Source organism: Somniosus microcephalus, chromosome 8 (assembly GCF_052327205.1).
Source record: "Somniosus microcephalus isolate GS21.2 chromosome 8, FLI_Smic_1.0, whole genome shotgun sequence".
NCBI classification, from domain to species: Eukaryota; Metazoa; Chordata; class Chondrichthyes; order Squaliformes; family Somniosidae; genus Somniosus; species Somniosus microcephalus.
In genome coordinates this window covers 128,206,890-128,228,363 of record NC_140994.1, presented here as the reverse complement: position 1 = coordinate 128,228,363, position 21,474 = coordinate 128,206,890, and the positions used below count along the sequence as shown (strand labels likewise).

The following is a 21,474-nucleotide window of genomic DNA, read 5'->3' as shown; positions in this document are numbered from 1 at the left end:
ACTAGATTTACTGAGCTGAATGTTGAGATTTGAACTCACGATCTCTAGGTTGCTAGCCCTGTTCCATTCTATTAAACCCCCATCGACTGTTAATGTTACTCCTCATATTTCCCCGCCCGCGCAGGCTCTCTTCCTGCTTACTGTACAGTAACAAAGGAACCTACACTGTGAGCACATAAATGAACTGAAAACAGCTTTCAGGGTTACAGAATATAACCAGGTGTTGCAACTCATCAACAGGCCAACAGTGCACATCACACATCAGAGTAGTGCACTGCATGTAAAATCGCTGTGATTCTCGGTGTCAATTTAAAAATTAAAACTCATCATTGTTTCCTTTACTGTTAGACACTGGCAACTCCAAAAAAGTGTAGTGACAGCAATGCTCAAATAAAGCCAGTTAGTGCATTTGCAGTCGAGAACACCCTCTTTATATCAAAAAAGCTTCTATTAACCAAGCTTGAAGAAGATAAATCTTCACATAAAACAACAGCCTGGTTGTTGTTTTGAGGAAAACAAAGTTTTGCTATATTTTAGCAGCTAATTTGCTATATAGAACTTCCTTGGGGACCAACACTCAATAGACCTCTAGGTAATTTTTTTTGCCGAAAGTTGGAGTATAATCAACAATGGGAGGAAGTAACGTCTGATTGATTGGTTCTGACAGCCACCAGTCTCACCCTCCAATCAATTTCATTGATTCTTACAGCTTTCAGTCCCACCCTTCAATCAGTCTGATTGGTTTGGACAGGCTCAAAGCATGCCCTCCCAACTAATTTGATTGGTACCACTCCTCCAGTGCCATCTTCAAACTGATCTAATTGGTTGATGCCAGCAACTCCAATCCTAGTGAAAAAGGCTGATGTTTCCCATGAAGTGCCGACAAGTTGACCCTGGGATCAAAACGTGTATGTGCATGTGCGCAACTGTATTCTCACCCATTGTCCACACACATCCACTTAAAAACAGAGGTAATTGGACAGCAATCTAAACCAGCAACCTTGGCCAATCCCTAGCCCAGGCAACACACACCAATTGTAGTGTTCCTCATCATCATCCTAGCTGCCATCAGCATAGACCACGGATCAAACCTGGCACCTTCTTGATGTCAATAGCTTACTATACCAGACAGTGTGCTTATTCGATTGCCTATCTATAATTTTTCATAACTTACATGCTCTAGTCTCAATAAAATGACAGATAAAACTGGCTGAAGTTATCGCTGAAATAATATATTCAAATGATTTCCAGTAGATTATAATAGACAATAATGAACAGGTCACAGTTATTTTTTTTAATTCATTCACGGGATGTGGGAATCGCTGGCTAGGCCAGCATTTATTGCCCGTCCCTAAGAGGCATTAGATAGAGTCATAGAGTTATACAGCACAGAAAGAGGCCCTTCGGCCCATCGTGGCCGTGCCGGCCATCAAGCCCTGTCTATTCTAATTCCATTTTCCAGCACTTGGTCCATAGCCTTGTATGCTATGGCGTTTTAAATGCTCATCTAAATGCTTCTTGAATGTTGTCAGGGTTCCTGCCTCTACCACCATTTCAGGCAGTGAGTTCCAGATTCCAACCACCCTCTGGGATGAAAAAGTTTTTCCTCAAATCCCCTCTAAACCTCCTGCCCCTTACCTTGAAACTATGCCCGCTGGTTATTGACCCCTCTACTAAGGGGAAAAGTTCCTTTTTATCTACCCTATCTATGCCCCTCATAATTTTGTACACCTCAATCAGGTCCCCCCTCAGCCTTCTCTGCTCTAAGGAAATCAATCCCAGCCTGTTCAGTCTCTCTTCGTAGCTGAAGCGCTCCAGCCCAGGTAACATCCTGGTGAATCTCCTCTGCACCCTCTCCAATGCAATCACATCCTTCCTATAGTGTGGCGACCAGAACTGCACACAGTATTCCAGCTGTGGCCTTAACAGCGTTTGTACAGCTCCATCATAACCTCCCTGCTCTTATATTCTATGTAAGAAGTCACACAACACCAGGTTATAGTCCAACAGCTTTATTTGAAATCACAAGCTTTCGGAGCGCTGCTCCTTCTTCAGGTGAAGTGGAGAAATGCATAAGGACACAGCTTATATAGTCAGAGAATCATGTCAGATGTTTACAGGTAACCTTTCCAACTGCCATTTATCACACCTCGGCAGAGAGATAATCACAGCAGTCAAAGGTGTGAATGGTGTCCAAACAGGTCAGTCAGGGAAACATTACATCAAAGGACAATGAGGTGGGGTCACAAGGGGTCAAATATTGCAGATGCTGGGGTCTGTATGAAAAACAAAAACCACGTTAAAGAAGCCATCCCCTATGGACAAGCCCTGCAAATACACAGGATCTGCTCAGACGAGGAGGAACGCGATGGACACCTACAGACACTGAAAGACGCCCTTGTAAGAACGGGATATGACGCTCGACTCGTCGATCGACAGTTCCGACGGGCCACAGCGAAAAATCGCATAGACCTCCTCAGAAGACAAACACGGGACACAACCAACAGAGTACCCTTCGTCGTCCAGTACTTCCCCGGAGCGGAGAAACTACGCCATGTCCTTCGCAGCCTTCAACATGTCATCGATGACGACGAACACCTCGCTAAGGCCATCCCCACACCTCCACTACTCGCTTTCAAACAGCCGCCTAACCTCAAACAGACCATCGTTCGCAGCAAATTACCCAGCTTTCAGGAGAACAGCGACCACGACACCACACAACCCTGCCACAGCAACCACTGCAAGACATGCCAGATCATCAACACAGATACCATCATCACACGTGAGGACACCACCCACCAGGTACATGGTACATACTCATGTGACTCGGCCAACGTTGTCTACCTCATACGTTGCAGGAAAGGATGCCCCAGAGCATGGTACATCGGCGAGACCATGCAGACACTGCGACAACGGATGAACGGACACCGCGCAACAATCACCAGGCAGGAGTGTTCCCTCCCAGTCGGGGAACACTTCAGCAGTCAAGGACATTCAGCCTCCGATCTGCGGGTAAGCATTCTCCAAGGTGGCCTTCGAGACACACGACAACGCAAAATCGTCGAGCAGAAACTGATAGCCAAGTTCCGCACCCATGAGGACGGCCTCAACCGAGATCTTGGGTTCATGTCACGCTACATGTAACCCCACCTGATGCAGGGTCATCCAGACTCGAGTCGACATTGGCTTGTTCTCTCTACACAGATGCGGCCGGACCTGCTGTGATTTCCAGCCAAAAAAAATGTTTTTTGTCTGTTTTTTTGTTTTTCATACAGACCCCAGCATCTGCAATATTTGACCCCTTGTGACCCCACCTCATTGTTCTTTGATGTAATGTTTCCCTGACTGACCTGTTTGGACACCATTCACACCTTTGACTGCTGTGATTATCTCTCTGCCGAGGTGTGATAAATGGCAGTTGGAAAGGTTACCTGTAAACATCTGACATGATTCTCTGACTATATAAGCTGTGTCCTTATGCATTTCTCCACTTCACCTGAAGAAGGAGCAGCGCTCCGAAAGCTTGTGATTTCAAATAAAGCTGTTGGACTATAACCTGGTGTTGTGTGACTTCTTACATTTGTCCACCCCAGTCCAACTCCGGCATCTCCACACCATGGCTTATATTCCATGCCTCGGCTAATGAAGGCAAGTATACCATATGCCTTTTTAACCACCTTATCTACCTGTCCTGCTGCCTTCAGGGATCTATGTACATGCGCACCAAGGTCCCTCTGATCCTCTGTCCTTCCTAGGGTCCTACCATTCATTGTGTATTCCCTTGTCTTGTTAGTCCTCCCAAAATGCATCACCTCACACTTTTCAGGGTTAAATTCCATTTGCCACTGTTCTGCCCATCTAACCAACCCATCTATATCGTCCTGTAGCCTGAGGCTTCCCTTCTCGCTATTTACCACTCCACCAATTTTCGTGTCATCTGCAAACTTACTGATCATACCTCCTACATTCATATCTAAATCATTAATGTACACTACAAACAGCAAAGGACCCAGCAGCGATCCCTGCGGTACCCCACTGGACACATTCCAAGAGGCATTTCATTTGAGGGTTCTAATGAAGCTAGGGAGAAGGTAAAGAGAGTCTCTTTATGGTAATGAGTGGGGAGGTGGTGGTTGGAACGGAGTCAATCTTCTGTGGTAAAACTGGTAAACAGTTACCTAAGCCAGACAAGTCTATAATAGTCCAGCTACTCTAGGGTACTGTTGATGATTGATTAGCCTGTCTGGCTTATTGATGGGTGATGGAGGGGTAGACCTATCATACAAACACTAGGAACAGGAGTAGGCTATTCAACCCCTTGAAACTTCTCTGCCATTCAATCAGATAATGGCTGATCGGCACCTCAACTCCATTTACCCACCTCTGTCTTTTCCTTGCCACTCATCTCCAGATAACCCTGCAAGCTAATAATGTAACAAGTAGGATAGCGTTAGATGAACAATCAATGGAAAACTTACCTGTGCTGGTCATCGGCATGGTTTCAGCTGGTTAAACCCAGCACCCATTCCCGCATATCCCCCATGCACACCTGCAAGCCTCTAATCCTTGGTTCTTGTCAAACTGTGCCTACATCCTCTGGGCTTGGCTGTGTGGAGGGCGTCCCCGCACTCCATATTGAGATCAAAGAAGGCCATGTACAGTGGTTGGTGCTGTTCCCTGCATTTCTCTTGTAATTGACGTGCGGTGAAGATCATACCCATTGTGCCCCTTAGTGGGCGGAATCCGCATTGCGACTCTGGGAGGAGCTCTTCGGCCACTGGGAGAAGGCGATTAAGGAGGATTCTTGCGATGACTTTCCCTGTGGCAGATAGCAGGGAAACTCCTCTGTAATTACCGCAATCGGACTTGTCACCTTTCTTGAAGATGGTCACAATTATGGCGTCTCTGAGATCCCCTGGCATGCTCTCCTCCTTCCAGATAAGAGAAATGAGTTCATGAATTCGCGCCAGTAGAGCTTCTCCGCCATGCTTTAGTGCCTCGGCGGGGATTCCATCTGCTCCTGAGGCCTTGTTGTTCTTCAGTTGTTGGATGGCCTTTTCAACCTCATGCCAGGCTGGGGTTGTGCTGAGATGGTGGCGGGTAGCATGCTGCGGGATGGAGTTGAGGGCACTCGTGTTGAAGACAGAGTCGTGGTTAAGGAGATCTTTGAAGTGCTCCTTCCAGCGGGCACTGACTGCCTCTCTGTCCTTGATGAGTACCTCTCCGTTCTTGGCCCGCAGTGGGGAAGGGCCTTGGGTGCTTGGGCCATAGATGGTCTTGACTGCGCTAAAGAATCCACGCACGTCATGGTTGTCGGCTAGCTGCTGGATCTCCTGCGCTTTCTCCACCCACCATCTGTTCTTTAGGTCGTGAGTTTTTTGTTGGACCTCGGCCTTCAGGCGTCTGTAGAGCTGCTTTCTTGCTCTCGAGTTCTGTTGCTGTTTCCAGATCAGAAATGCCTTGCGCTTGCAGCTTATTAGCTCCTGGATCTCCTGGTCATTCTCGTTGAACCAGTCTTGGTGTTTCCTGGTCGAGTGACCGAGCGTCTCTTCACAGGTGCTGATTATGGAGGCCTTGAGTGCAGACCAGACGCTGTGGGCACTCTGTGTCTCTGCATCACTGGGAGTCGACAGGTTGTTTGTGAGGCGCAGGCTGAATAGGGCTTTCTTAGCGGGGTCTTTGAGTGCTCCAGCGTTAATTTTCCTGCGGCATTGTTTCTGTTGCCGCCGCTGTTTTGGGGCTACATTGATGGAGATGACAGAGCGGACACTGTCAACCGTGAGGGATTATGGAGTGTCCTCCTCAAATTCGGCTGCCCTCAAAAGTTTGTCACTATCCTCCGCCTGCTTCACGACGACATGCAAGCCGTGATCCTGACCAACAGTTCCACCACAGACCCAATTCACGTATGAACCGGGGTCAAGCAAGGCTGTGTCATCGCACCAACGCTCTTCTCAATCTTCCTTGCTGCAATGCTCCATCTCACCCTCAGTAAGCTCCCCACTGGAGTGGAGCTAATTTACAGAACAAACAGGAAACTGTTCAACCTCCATCGCCTCCAGTCCAGATCCAAGGTCATTCCATCCTCTGTCATCGAATTACAGTATGCAGACGATGCTTGTGTCTGCGCTCACTCGGAGGTCGAACTCCAAACCATCGTAAACACCTTCACTGAAGCATACGAGAGCATGGGCCTTACACTAAACATCCGTAAGACAAAGGTCTTCTACCAACCTGCCCCCGCCACACAGTGCTGCCCCCCGATTATCAAAATCCACGACAAGGCCTTGGACAACGTGGACCACTTTCCATACCTCGGGAGCCTACTGTCGACAAGGGCAGACGTCGACGACGAAGTCCAACACCGCCTTCAGTGTGCCAGTGCAACCTTCGGTCACCTGAGGAAGAGAGTGTTTGAAGACCAGGACCTCAAACCCGGCACTAAGCTCATGGTCTACAGGGCAGCAGTGATACCTGCCCTGCTGTATGCCTCAGAGGCATGGACCATGTACAGCAGGCACCTCAAAGCACTGGAGAGGTACCACCAACGCTGCCTCCACAAGATCCTGCAAATCCATTGGCAGGATAGGCACACCAACATCAGTGTTCTTGCTCAGGCCAACATCCCCAGCATCGAAGCTCTGACCACGCTCAATCAGCTCCGATGGACGGGTCACACTGTCTGCATGCCCGATACGAGACTCCCAAAACAAGCGCTCTACTCGGAGCTCCGGCACGGCAAGAGAGCCCCAGGTGGGCAGAGGAAACGCTTCAAGGACACCCTCAAAACCTCCTTGAAAAAGTGTAACATCCCCACCGACACCTGGGAATCCCTGGCCCAAGACCGCACAAAGTGGAGGAGAAGCATCGGGAAGGCGCCGAACACCTCGAGTCTCTTCGCCGGGAGCAAGTGGAAACCAAGCGCAGGCAGCGCAAGGAGCGCACGTCAACCCAAGCACCCCACCCACCTGCCCCTTCAACCACCGTCTGCCCCACCTCTGACAGAGACTGTAGGTCCCGCATTGGACTAATCAGTCACCTGCAAGCTCATTTTTAATGTGGGAGCAAGTCATCCTCGGTTCCGAGGGACTGCCTAAGAAGGAGAAGAAGACTCCATATTGAGCAAACAGAAACTCTGCCTGGGGGTTGGGGGGCGGGGAGGGTGAAGCTCTCTCAGTAACTTCTGTCATACGCCCAGACAACCAAAAGAAAAAAAGGCATAACTCACAAGAGCTGAGCTTAATGGTTGGTGCCATCCAAATCCCAGGGAGGAGATTATTTGCACATTTATAATGTTAGCGTCTTGGATCTATACTTCAAAAGGAACATTTTGCAGGGCTATGGGGAAAAGAGCAGGGGAGTGGGACTAATTGGAGAGCTCTTTCAAACAGCTGGCACAGGCATCCTTTTGTGCTGTAAGATTCTATGGCCTCGATATTTATGGGGCCGTGAATTCTATGATTCTATCTGATGACATCGCCACTGAAATATTATGCTTGTGACATTGTCCAGGAAATCCCTTGGTGCTGATCCCACTCTGCTGACATTACTTCACTTGCTTAACTTCACGTGCGTAAAGGGGGTTTTCACCACACTTCCAGCGAAGTAATGGAGCGGAGCAGAGCGGGAGCGGCTCCGAGGAATTTCCCGGCCAATGTCACTACGAAATTACATGGGTTTCATCTACAGCGAAAGTTTTTATTTTCTTAAATTAAGGACGTGTAAAGGCCTACAGTACAGGATGTCATCAGGCTGGAAGATGAGGTAACCCAGGAAGTAGTGATCAGGTGATGCCAATATTGGCTTAAAATAAGATCATGTTCAAGAAAAGGATTACAAGGATGAGATCGAGGAGGGGAAGAGACAGTATAAAAAGGATCTGTCCGCTACCTCAGGGCCCCAGGTTGATGGTACCACAAGCTAATTCAAGATCACAATGGATTACTGCACTGTATACTGCTGTTCTAATGCAGTATTATAAGGGTATTAATTACCTAGAACTTACAGCACAGAAACAGGCCATTCGGCCTATCATCTGTACCAGTGTTTATGCTCCACATGCGCCTCCTCCCACCCTATTTCATCTAACCCTATCAGCTTTCTTCTTCATGTAGTTATCTAGCTTCCCCTTAAATACATCTATGCTTTTTGTCTCAACTACATGTGGTAGCAAGTTCCACATTCTAACCACTCTCTAGGTGAAGAAGTTTCTCCTGAATTCCTTATTGGATTTATTAGTAACTATCGTATATGTACGGCTCCTAGTTTTGGACTCCCCACAAGTGGTTAAGTGCCTAGTTTGTCAAACATCTTGGGGGAGAAATTCAGTATCGCCCCGTTTGGGGCGTAAGTATTGACCGGGCGCAAAATTTTGCGCCCAGCGCAAATTATCGCCACCTACTGGTAAATTGACCTGCTTCGCCCCAGGAGGTGCTTGGAGCGCTAAAACAGGCACTGCACGACTGTCTTAAGGCGCTAAGCCTGAGAAGTGAGGCGCTACCACCGAGGGCGGGCGCAGCGCAGGTGCGGCCAGTTAGCAATTGAACGCAGACACGCTGGCGCTGGTCAGCTCTTAAAGGGGAGGTTCGATCTTGGATTGCAGCCACACCCTGCGCATCGAAGCCCTGATTCTTGGCCTGGACACACCTGCTGCCACATTCTTATGCCTAGGACCATGGAGAGGGCCATGGAGCGAGCGCAGCGGTTCAGCGAGGGCGCCTTGCAGGCTCTGGTTGGCGCGGTGGAGCGCAGGCGATCTATCCTGTTCCCGGACAGTGGCAGGAGGCCGCTGCCCAACGACTATCGCAAAGCTTGAAGGGAGGTGGCTCGTGAGTGACCTCCAGCAGCATGGTGCCTAGGACACCTGTGCAATGCAGGAAGAAGTTCAACGACCTCACTCGGGTCGTCAGGGTGAGTACCCTTTTCAGAATCCTCTTCATCCCTGCATGTCGACCTCACTTTATGGTCAAAGGGTCCTGAAAGCCCCAATGCCCAGCCCTCATCCAACACCTATGGCCCTTTCAGGAAACTCACACGCACATTCAGCACTTTACACACTGTAAGGGCTAATCGACCATGGGAGGCAGTGCAGCCAAGATCAGGGCTTCACACTGTAAGGGCTATTCCACCATGGGAGGCAGTGCAGCCAAGATCAGGGCTTCACACTAAGGGCTATTCCACCATGGGAGGCAGTGCAGCCAAGATCAGGGCTTCACACTGTACTCAGAGCCCGTCCTTTTTCTTGCAGGGCAGCAGCAACAGACCGGGGGAGGCCGGCCTCACCTTCAAGCCCTCACCGATCTGAAGCAGCGAGTCCAGCGGATTATGGCAGGCCGGATGATTGGCCCCGTCGCCACTGGAAATGCCGACCCCGTTCTGGACAGCAATGGTAAGTCATCACCTTTTTGACCTCTCTCCTTCCACTTGTGCCTCACACCAGCATCCTTTGCCACGATTGAACCAATACAGTACATTTCAGCACTCATGCCTCCCTCGCTGCCACCCTGTCCTCACGCTAAAGCCACTCTTGTACCTCCCTGCTTTCAGATGCTGATTCGCCAGGTGAGGAGGCGGGCCCTCAAGCTGCCACTGTGAGTGACTCTGAAGGCGACGACGAGGAGGAAGCCGGACCATCAGTGCCACCCTCAGCCTCGTGCCCCACTTATTGCCCTCTTAAGGCGCTAACGGGTGGCGCAACCAACTGAATTTCTCCCCCCTTATGATTTGAGACGAGTTTGGTCCACGCTTCCTTTCCAAGTGGCTTGGGATGTGCAGACTTGTCTACACTGAAGTCACAGTGGAGCAGTTCCAGGAAGGAAGTCCGAGGGCCACCAGTATTATGCACAAAGTTCAGGGAACAAACAGGATGAAGTTCATCTGATACACACAAACTGACATTGTGAAGGGCTCACTGTTTAATGTGATTTCTGTGGTTGGTGAGTGGATAAAAGCAGGGATCATTTTCAAAGTACAGTAAAGGTCAAACTACTGAATAATCACACCGTCTCGTACCCTGCCATCCCATGGCTGGGGAACTGAGAGTCTGCTACAGAACTGATCTCCACCCCATTCTCAACCAAGTTTCAAAGGAAAATTGCCCTACAAATGCTCTTCAGACACCACAAGGGTACAATATAATCTCCAGCTGTAAATAGATACTGTTGTTTTACTCGACTTCCTGCTAGTGCAGTCTGTTCGAAGTGGGACCCCAGCAAACAGTTGGAACAGGTGGTTGCTCCAAGGAGAATGAGCCTGTCTATTTGTTTTGCGTGTGTGTGTGTGTGTGTGTGTGTGTGTGTGTGTGTGTGTGTGTGTGTGAGTGAACATACATTCATACTAAGCATGATACCTGAAGTATAAATATTTTGATAAAAATACTTTTTGCCCTTAAAATCCAACAAGGATGATCTCTGAACTGAATCTCACCTGCACAGCTTGTGGGAAATGCCATGTTATGCTCAGGAGAGGTTAAAGGATAATTGAGTCCTGGAGATATCTGGTTCAGATTTAGACTCCCCTTTAACTGCAGATCTGTGAAGAGGAGAGAACATTGCCAAATATCCTTGGTACCATCATCTAGGACATTAGATTTGTGCCATGATTTCCCACATGGCAAGTTCCCTATCTCAGCTGTGCCTTCAGGGGAAGGACTTTAATAAAGGCTTGGCACTTCCTGACAGAGAGAGAGAAAGAGAGAGAGAGGGGAACATCGGGAAGAAGTCAGCCCAGGCCAGTATGAAATCTGACAGTCTGAATGGAAGTACTTGTTGTGTTCTCTGCCGTGGAGGTGATTGCACAGCTCATAAAGCACACATAATGGAATGGAGAAAAAAGCAGGAGTTAAAAAGGAGTCGAAGAAATATAATTAATGGGAAGGGGACAAGTTGTTGGCATGGCCACCTCGTAACTTCACCTAACGCCCCACCTATATCTCCCGTCAGATGGTGCACACCATCAATAATGAGCTGGAAGCTGGTCACCTAGCCTTCCTTGTGGTAGCACTCTAGCCTCTGAATCAGAAGGTTGTGGGTTCAAGTCCCACTTCAGAGACTAGGCTGACACTCCACTGCAGTACTGGGGGAGTGCTGCACTGTCAGAGATGCCGTCATTTGGATGAGATGTTAGACCGAGGCCCTGTCTGCCCTCTCAGGTCGATGTAAAAGATCTGATGAGTCTATTTTGAAGATGAGCAGGGGAATTCACCCAATATTTATCCCTCAACCAACATCACGAAAACAGATCATCAGGTCATTGTCACACCTCTGTTTGTGGGACTTTGCTGTATGCAAATTGGCTGCCGCGTTTCCTACATTGCAAAAGTGACTACACTTCAAAAGTACTTCATTGGCTGTAAAGTGCTTTGGGATGTCCTGAGGTCATGAAAGGCGCTAGAGAAATGCAAGTATTTCTTTCTTATTGTTGCAGTTGGGAATGGTACTCAATGAGAAAAGCACTCTAAAGAGGGTTAAAAATATATTTGTGATGGGCCACAACTATAGTATATATATGCCTATTAAATGAACAGCCCATTTAAGTGACTTCCACTCATTTCTATTGAGTTTAATCTACTAAGGGTTGAGTAACACTGACTGTCACTCGACTGTTTGGCCATGCAGTCTGTACACAGGCACAAGCAACAGATTCATAGATATCCCCAATGGTCCCAGATCTTCATTTCACTCATCCTTATTAAACTTTAATCTAAATGGGACGCTTTACCATCTCATTAGGGGCTCTATACTGGGGTGTAGCCAATGCAAATGTCACACAATTAAATTTTTCAAACTTTACACTGGCACAAATCTATATTTAGGAAGAGCTGCACCCCAGATAGCATTAGCCTAGATTTCTGTCATCACAGTTAATAGTATTTTCCTTTTGTTTAAATTCTGAAATGCCCCAGGTTCAATTCTCACTCTGTGCTGAACTAGCTCATTTTCGCCAAGGTAGCTCTTGGCCCTTAACAATTGGCCTCAGTTTCTTTCAGCTAAAATGGAAGAAAAAATATCAGCCCGGGTTCCTGATCACGATCCAGTGGTCCCAGTGCTCATGTGTGGGTGATGCATGAGGACCAGATCGGTCACAGTTGCGATTCTCTTTACAGTCAAAAAATCTGCTGGCACTCATTGCCTAGGCTCACACATGGTGTATGGTCACTTAGGCAAGGTACAAGAGGACCGTCATTGGTGTTGCGTCCGTGTATAATAAGACACAGACTGCAGAGAACGGTACAACAGGTGTTTACTCAACGTGGCTCACACTGCAACTGATCTGTACAGATTACTACTCAGTGCTATATACAGGTGTGGTCACTGCCAGTACTGCAGTATACATGAGCTGTAAAACATTGTTCCCCCCTTAAAGGTATATACATTACAATTCCTCCCCTCTTAGATTAACAGTACCATAACACTCATTTAACAATTAAATATCAAACTAATTACAATTAACACTTTTAACATGCAACATTAGCTGAAAATAGTCTATTTATATATTCAGTCTTTGGGGAGGCTTCCTGATCCTTTCTGGATAGCGCCTTTCCCGAGTGTCTTGCTCTTGCTGCGGAGGCGATTCTGGCCCCCTGTCGTTGGTTGGTTCATCAGCTTCCGATGCTACTGTTTCTGGGGTAGATGCGACCTGTACGTCGGGTTCATCACCAGGCACGTATGGGCGAGGCATGGGGTTGGCTTGTTCCTGTTACTCTAGGATCTGGTCAGCATGGCGTCTCATGATGCTCTCCCCAACGTCCACTGTGTACATTAGTGGGCCCTGCCGTGTGTCTATCGTTCCTGGCTGCCATTTTTCTGTTCGGTAGTCGCATGCCAAGACTGGTTGCCCTACATTGAAGCTCCTTGTTGGCTTCTCATGGATGTGCTGGAATTGCTTACTCTCAACATCTCTTTGTACGTTTGGTCTGAGCAAATCCAGGCGAGATCTTAACCTTCGGTTAAAGAACATCATGGCTGGGGCCTGGTTGGTGACTGCATGTGTCGCATTCCGGTAGGCGAACAGGAAATTGTCCACCTTGTGCTGCAGCGGAATGTTGTCATTGTACATAGCCTTTATTGCCTTCTTAAAAGGTTTGTACGAACCTCTCAGCCAATCCATTTGTGGCTGGATGATACGGGGCGGATGTGTAATGCCTAACCCATTCTTTTTCAAGAACCTCCGGAACTCTTCGGACACAAACTGTGGTCCGTTGTCGGAGCAAATCTGTTCTGGCAAGCCATTCCTGGCAAAAATTGTCCGTAGGACTGCAATAGTTTTCTCCGGGGTGGTGGAGGACATTGAGGACCTCAGGCCATTTCCAGTGCGCATCCACGGCTATTAAAAACATTGAGTCCATGAATGGACCACCAAAATCGATATGCACCCGTTGCCATGGAGATGAGAGCCACTCCCATGGGTGTAGAGGGGCCTGTGGTGGTGCATTTTGGACTTTCTGGCATCCTGAGCAGCTCTTGGTCAGGTCCTCGATTTGTTTATCAATTCCCGGCCACCACACATAAGCCCTGGCTTGGCTTTTCATTTTTACCCCTCCCAGATGACCCTCATGAAGCTCATTGAGCACTCTATCCCTTAACATGGGTGGAATTACCACTCGGGATCCACACATCAAGGTCCCCCGGCACACTGACAGCTGTTCTCTCCTTGTCGAGAATGCTGGCAACAGTGAGTCGCCATGTGCTGGCCATCCGTTCACCGTCAAATCATATACCCGAGACAGTGTCGGGTCATTTCGGGTTTCCTTTTCGATACAAGCGTTAGTTACCGGTAGGTATTCAACTATAGTCGAATGGAATATTTAGACAGGATCCACTGCTGGTGCTTCCTCCACAGTAGGCAGTGGCAGGCGTGATAGCCCATCAGCATTTCCATGCTGTTTCGTGCCCTTATATTCAATCTCATAGTGGTGCACCCCTAGAAAAAGTGACCATCATTATAGTCGTTGCGCAGTCATCACCGGAATGCCCTTCTTCAGATTAAAAATGGAGACAAGAGGCTGGTGATCAGTCAGCGAGGTGAATTTCTGCCCGTGCAGATAGTGATTGAACTTTTTCACTCCCCACACTAGGCTGAGGGCCTCCCTGTCAATCTGGGCGTAGTTACGCTCGGCTGAGGTTAGTGATCGTGACGCAAAGGCTACTGGCCTCTCTGAGCCATCCGAGAATTTGTGCGACATCACCGCTCCAATGCCGTAGGGTGACGCATCACATGCCAACCGAATTGGTAATGCCGGGTTGTAATGGGCCAATACCTCTTTCGATGTGATTAGTGTTTTGTTCTTCTGGAAAGCTCGTCTACATTCGTCACTCCACTTCCATGGCACCCCAGTTTGCAGTAGGGTGTTCAGTAGGTGTAGTATTGTAGACAAATTTGGCAAGAACTTATGGTAGTAGTTTACCAGCCCGAGGAACGACCTCAGTTGTGACACATTTTCCGGTGCTGGAGCCTTGACTACTGCCTCAATCTTCTCTGGGGACTTATGTAACCCCTCTTTATCGATAACGTGGCCACAATACGAGATCTGTTTTCTAAAAAACTCGCATTTGGGGCGGTTAGCTCGGAGCCCATATTCCTGCAATCTAGTGAGCACCTGCTCCAGGTTGGCAAGGTGATCACTGTCATTTTCGCCCGTGACCAGGATGTCGTCCAAATAACACTGGGTCCCTGGGATCCCTTGCAGGACTTGTTCCATTGCCCTCTGCCAAATAGCCGGAGCTGATGCTACCCCGAATACCAGCCGGTTGTATTGGTAGAGACCTTTATGGGTGTTGATTGTGAGGTATTTTTTTGATGCTTCGTCTACCTCCATTTGCAGATACGCCTGGGCCAGATCAATCTTAGTGAAGCATTTCCCTCCAGATAGCGAGGCGAAAATATCTTCAATCCGCAGAAGTGGATATTGTACGGTGTGAAGGACCGGATTCACTGTTACCTTAAAGTCCCCACAGATGCGAACCTTCCTTGGTTCCCCAGGCGTGCTGCTCAACGACTTTTTCATCACAGGGATGATGGGTGTAGCCCACTCGCTCCAGTCTACCTTGGACAGTACACCTGAGCATTCCAGACTCTCCAGCTCTGCTTCGACGGCTGGGCGGATCGCATAAGGTACCGGTCTGGCCTTAAAAAATTTTGGGCTTGCGTTTTCTTCAATTTTAATCGTCGCTGTCATGCCTTTTAGTGTTCCAAGTCCTTGCTGGAACACTTCTTTCGCGTCAGTTAGGATCTTTGACAGTCGCCCAGGTGTGACGTCGTCATCCTTTTTGTCAGCCACAGTGAGTGCCTGTATGGAATGCCAATCCAGTTGTATTTTCCGGATCCATTCACGTCCCAGTAATGGTGGTCCTCCATCTTGCAATACATACAGGTCTAGTTTTGGTGTTTCCTTACAGTTATATATGACGGTCACCCTTATTTTTCCTTTGGGGTAGACTTTTTGCCCCATGTACATCTTCAAAATAATTTTTGTGTCTCTCAAGGGTATGTGTGAGAATAGCCACTCGTAGTCCCGTCGGTTTATGACTGTTAGGGCTGATCCTGTGTCAAATTCCATCTTTACCTGGACTCCTGCTAACTTGAGAGTGACCCAAATGGTTCGGTGATCCTCCGTTGTGATCACATTATGTAGTTTCAGACAACTCAGTTCCCTGCTTTCGGAGTCGTTATCACTCTTTTGTTCATCTGAACTATTCTCCGCCATCTTATGTACCTTCTTGTACTTTCCTTTGGTAGGTTTCTTATTGCTGGTTTTCTTTCCCGACCTGCAGGCTCGTGCTATGTGTCCTACTTTTCCACACTGTCTGCACACTTTGTCTTTGAACCAGCAATCATTCTGGTCGTGTGTTGTTCTGCCGCAGCGATAGCACTTCTCTGTTCCATCTGACATTTCGTTTGTGCCATATTCTTGGGGTCTCTGTTGTATCTCTGCAGTGCCCCGTGCTGCTGCTTCACATGATACCGCAATGCTGAAAGCCTTTTCCAGCGTAAGGTCCTTTTCAGATAAAAGCCGTTTCTGGGTTCCTTCACTTTGAAGCCCACACACAAACTTGTCCCTTAAGGTATCTGTCAGTCCCGCTCCAAACTGGCAGTGTTTCGATAGTTTGCACAGTTCTGTTAAATAATCAGCATTGCTTTCATCCTTCTGCTGGTTCCGTTTGTGAAACTTGAATCTTTCTGCTATCAGCAGCGGTGTGGGGTTTAAATGTTCCTTTAGTATCGTTACTAGGTCTTCAAAACTCTTTTCCATTGGCTTCATTGGGGTTACTAGATTTCGTAATAAACCATACGTCTTTGCACCCATTAAATTTAACAATACCGACGCTTTCTTGTCATCTGACACCTCATTTGCCTTGCAGTACACCTCTATTCGTTCGACCTATGTAGTCCAATCTTCGACTTCATTGTCAAATGTGGTGATACTGCCACTCTTCGGCATTTTGGGTGTGGTTTAAAATGGCGTCTCCCAATGGCTTAAAATGGCATCTCCCGCGCTTTCCTTCCTCCCCCGCTGCTGCCAACGCCGCTCCCGGCGGTTCTCGTGGCAATGGCGGCGTCCTGTAGATTTCGCGCGTTTCTCCTGCGCTGCTGCCAACACCGCTCTCGGCGGTCCTCGTGGCAATGGCGGCGCCTCACGGGTTTCTGCGAGTCTCTCTCTCCCTCTCTCCGACGTTGCTCGGCCCCTGAACACCGGCTGCACCCTGTGCGCTCTGCCCTCTCTCTCTCTCCCCCGTCGACGCTGCTCAGCCCTTTGCTGTGCCGCTCGGTCGGGCTCTTGCCCGCCGCTGTCCGGGAAGGGTCTGCGCACTACCTGTTGCCAGCCCGTTTCACTGGACCACCTCAACTGGAAAGCCAAGCCTGGCTCTCGACAGCCTCCCCCGCAATTCTCGAGTCTCTGCTGGATGACTGGGCGGTTGCCCGTGGTCGACGCCCGAGTCTCTGGCCTTGACCTCCAATCCACTGATCTCCAGGAACGAATCCCCGGGAGGTGATGCAGAGTTGCAGGTAGGTTCGAACCTGCCTCGTCGCCAATGTTGCGTCTGTGTATAATAAGACACAGACTGCGGAGAAACGGTACAACAGGTGTTTACTCAACGTGGCTCACACTGCAACTGATCTGTACAGATTACTACTCAGTGCTATATACAGGTGTGGTCACTGCCGGTACTGCAGTATACATGAGCTGTAAAACATAGTTCCCCCCTTAAAGGTATATACATTACAATTGGGCCAATGCTTTTGAAGTCAATGGAGAGTAATATTGGGTTGGGTATAAAAAAAAGTGTTCCACCCGATCCCATGGTGTGCCGCCCGATGCCTCAGGAAGTGACAGGACATGGTTTCTCCCCCAAGATACGGTGTCTCACATAGTAAGTTCCTGACCCCAGCAGCAGCTGCTGACATAGACTTTGGGCAAAGATGATGTGGTTGTCCAGAAGAAACCCAAACACTAACCCAAGCTGCTCCTACAGAGGCCCTAGTGCCCAGTTAATGGATCAGTGCAGGCCAAGAACTAGAGGGTGAGCTCTTCATCCCTTCAGTTAGGGAATGATGTGTACTACAATAACGTATGAGGTGGAAGGAAAGAATAGGTTTGTGAAGCTTTGCAGCATCAGCACAGAAACAAGCTATTCGGCCCAACTAGTCCATGCCGGTGTTTATACTCCACACGAGCCTCCTCCCACCCCTCTTCATCTAGAAAGAAAGAAAGACTTGCATATATAGCGCCTTATATGCCAGACGTCCCAAAGTGCTTTACAGCCAATGAAGTACTTCTTGAAGTGGAGTCACTGTTGTAATGTAGGAAACACGGCAGCCAATGTGCGCACAGCATGTTCCCACAAACAGCAATGTGATAATGACCTGATGATCTGTTTTTGTTCTGTTGTTTGTGGGATAAATATTGGATATAACTCCCCTGCTCTTCTTTGAAATAGTGCCATGGGATAATTTACGTCCACCTGAGAGAGCAGACGGGGCCTCAGTTTAACCTCTCATCTGAAAGACGGCGCCTCCTACAGTGCAGCATTCCCCCAGTACTGCATCGGAGTGTCAGCCTAGATTTATGTACTCAAGTCTCTGGTGTGAGACTATGAACCCACAACCTTCTGACTCAGAGGCAAGAATGCTATCCATTGAACCACAGCTGACACTTCTAACCCTATCAGCATAACCTTCTATTGCTTTCTCACTCATGCGTTTATCCAGCTTCCCCTTAAATGCATTTATGCTATTCGCCTCGTCTACTCCTTGTGGTAGCGAGTTCCACATTCTCACTACTCTCTGCATAAAGAAGTTTCTCCTGAATTCCCTATTGGATTTACCATTGACTATCTTATATTTATGGCCCCTTGTTTTGGTCTCCCTCACAAATGGAAACATCTTCTGTGTCCACTCTATCAAACCCTTTCATAATCTTAAAGACCTCGATCAGGTCACCCTTCAGCCTTCTCTTTTCTAGAGAAAAAAGAGCCCCAGTCTGTTCAATCTTTCCTGATATGTATAATCTCTCAGTTCTGGTATCATCCTTGCTGATGCTGAAAACTCATATAAGCCCTCAGTAACCACAACAGCTAATGTTTCCACACCATAACACACAGAATTTCGGGTGGGGCAGAGGCGGCACGGGGGAGGGAGGAAACGTGCTTCTATTTTTTTTTTTTAAATTGGCACTGACTTACATCTTACTCAACTCAAAAATTGGACCATTTGGTTCCAAATGTGGACAGGTGCCCAGCCCAGGAAATAATAGTGTAAAAAAGGGGCCTGGTTTGAACTAACAGACACAAGAACAAAAATCAGCTATTAAAAAGATATTAGTGAAGGAACAGTGCAGGCGCACTTTCCAATTACTAAAACTGCGCATAATTGCTCAGCAGATCCACTGTACTGATCCGCATGCTAGTCCTTGCAGAGTCTGAAGGGTGAAGATTTATGAATGCATCCATTAACAAATCTCCAATAAGCTCCATTTAGACAATTACTTGAATACATTACCAGTTGGAAGCTGGCGTTGAGGTCATTTCAGTATAAAGGCGAGGGGGGGAGGGGAGGGAAGGAGAGAGCCTTGGCAAACTTCAGACACCAGCGCAAAGAACGTACCCATTCAACCCGCCGACTCTAACTCGCACGAGCATCATGGCAGTAATCGCGGGGCACTTTGTGGCGGCATGCACCTGCAATGGCATGAAGTGCGTGACTGGCAAATACTGGATGGGCAGCCAATGGCTCAGTTGTAGAGTGCGACCCAGCAAGTTGCCAGGTTCCATCCCTGCTCTGAGCTGGGACTGCAGTGCCCCCTCTTATTTCGGTGTGAGTGTGCAGTCGCCCAGATTGAGCCATCGGTCTTTCAACGAGTCCACATGAGTAAAATACTTTACAATTGAGCAACAATTTATAATTAATAAAATGATTAACGACAAATTCAAACCATTCCAAGCAGATATTTTCCTTAATTTAACTGTATTTGACTGTATTCATCACCTGTTTTTAAGTAGAATTTTTTTTTTTAAATAATTTTTCTCACCTCATCTTGACACAGCATCAACTCTTACCTGGTTACACCAAAGTATCTCACAAGTCTTCATCTCTAACCGTAGAAATTTTTCCTAGGGTGTTTGGTTGGCAGCCTTTTTTCTGCCAAAAGTTAAAATCAGCCCTATTCCTGGCACAGAGCAGAGAGACCTTTACTTTTCGCCAGGACTGTACTATCTATACCTGACCTGGGAGTGTTTTATGCTGACACTGGGTGTGCAATATAACAAAGGTGTTCCAGTCCCCAATACTGACATCCCTCACCTTGATAACCACAATTGTCCTCCATACATGCATGCAGCAAGACTTGGACATCCAGGCTTGGGCTGATAAGTGGCAAGTAACTTTCACGCCACACAAGTGCCGGGCTATGACCATCTCCAACAAGAAAGGGTCTAACCACCTCCCCATGACATTCAATGGCATTACCATTGCTAAATCCTGCATCATCAACATCCTGGGGTCACCACTGACCAGAAACTCAACTGGACCAGACACATAAATACTGTGGCAACAAGAGCAGGTCAGAGGTTGGCTATTCTGCAGCGAGTGACTCACCTCCTGACTCCCCAAAACCTCTGCACAACCTACAAGGCACAAGTCAGGAGTGTGAATATTTTCCACTTGCCTAGATGGGTGCAGCTGCAACAATACTCAAGAAGCTCAATACCATCCAAGACAAAGCAGCCCACTTGATCGGCAGCCCATCCACCACCTTAAACGTTCACTCTCTCCACCACCGGTGCACCATGGCTGCAGTGTGTACCATCTACAAGATGCACTACGGCAACTCACCAAGGCTTCTTCGACAACACCTCCCAAACTCGCGACATCTGCCACCTAGAAGGACAAGGGGACAACATCACCTCCAAGTTTCCCTCCAAGTCACACACCATTCCGACTTGGACATATATTGGCGTTCGTTCATCGTCCCTGGATCAAAATCCTGGAACACTTGACCTAACAGCACTGTGGGAGTACCTTCACCACACGGACTGCAGCGGTTCAAGAAGGCGGCTCACCACCACCTTCTCAATAGCAACTCGGGATGGGCAATAAATACTGGCCTTGCCAGCGATGCACACATCCTGAGAAAGAATTTTTGAAAATTGCCAGCAATAGGGCAAGGGATCCCAGCATCCCTCCTCTAACCCCCACCCCCCAAAAAATGATTCCTTGCATTTGTTTACATTTTATTCATTTATTCACAACAAAAATCTGTATTATTCAGACTAATTCATACTCCACTTAAATTCAACAGCTTAACTTCCCCAACCTGTTGAACTCTGGACATCCTTTCAGATTGCCAGTACTCTATGCGTATATAATACATATATATATTAAAAAAATACACAAACTTACAAGAAAGAAATAATTTGAATTTATATAGCATCTTTCACCACCTCAGGACGTAAACATGCACACAAACACATAGCCACACATACACACATCCACACACACAAACACATCCACACACACGTACTCATACACACAAACACATAGCCACACATACAAACATCCACACACACAAACACATCCACACACACATGTACACATACACGCACACATAGCCACACACAAACACATCCACACACACATGTACACATACACACAAATACATAGTCACACACAAACACATCCACACACACACACACACACACACGTACACATACACACAAACACATAGCCACACACAAACACACATATGCACGCCAGCCATATCTATATGGTATTTCTGTGTAGTAATTCAAAGTACAATCTTCACAAAAGCTAATCCATTTTACACCTAATTCTGGCCAAGTTCTGAGGTCTGATTATTAGCGGGAGGTGGGGGTGGTGTTCCTCATCCCTATTTGTATGGTACAGTTCGCTGGTCCCAATATATTCCCCTCTCCCCACCCTCAAACACAGGATAGGTTTGTATTATTATGGGATGACACC

At 47.8% G+C, this 21,474-nt stretch overlaps 1 protein-coding gene across 1 annotated transcript in view; it reads right to left on the bottom strand.

The window, feature by feature from the left end:
- The window catches only part of adam19b (ADAM metallopeptidase domain 19b), a 377,796-nt gene that overhangs the window by 355,856 nt on the left and 466 nt on the right, over positions 1–21,474 (bottom strand). The window lies entirely within an intron of this gene.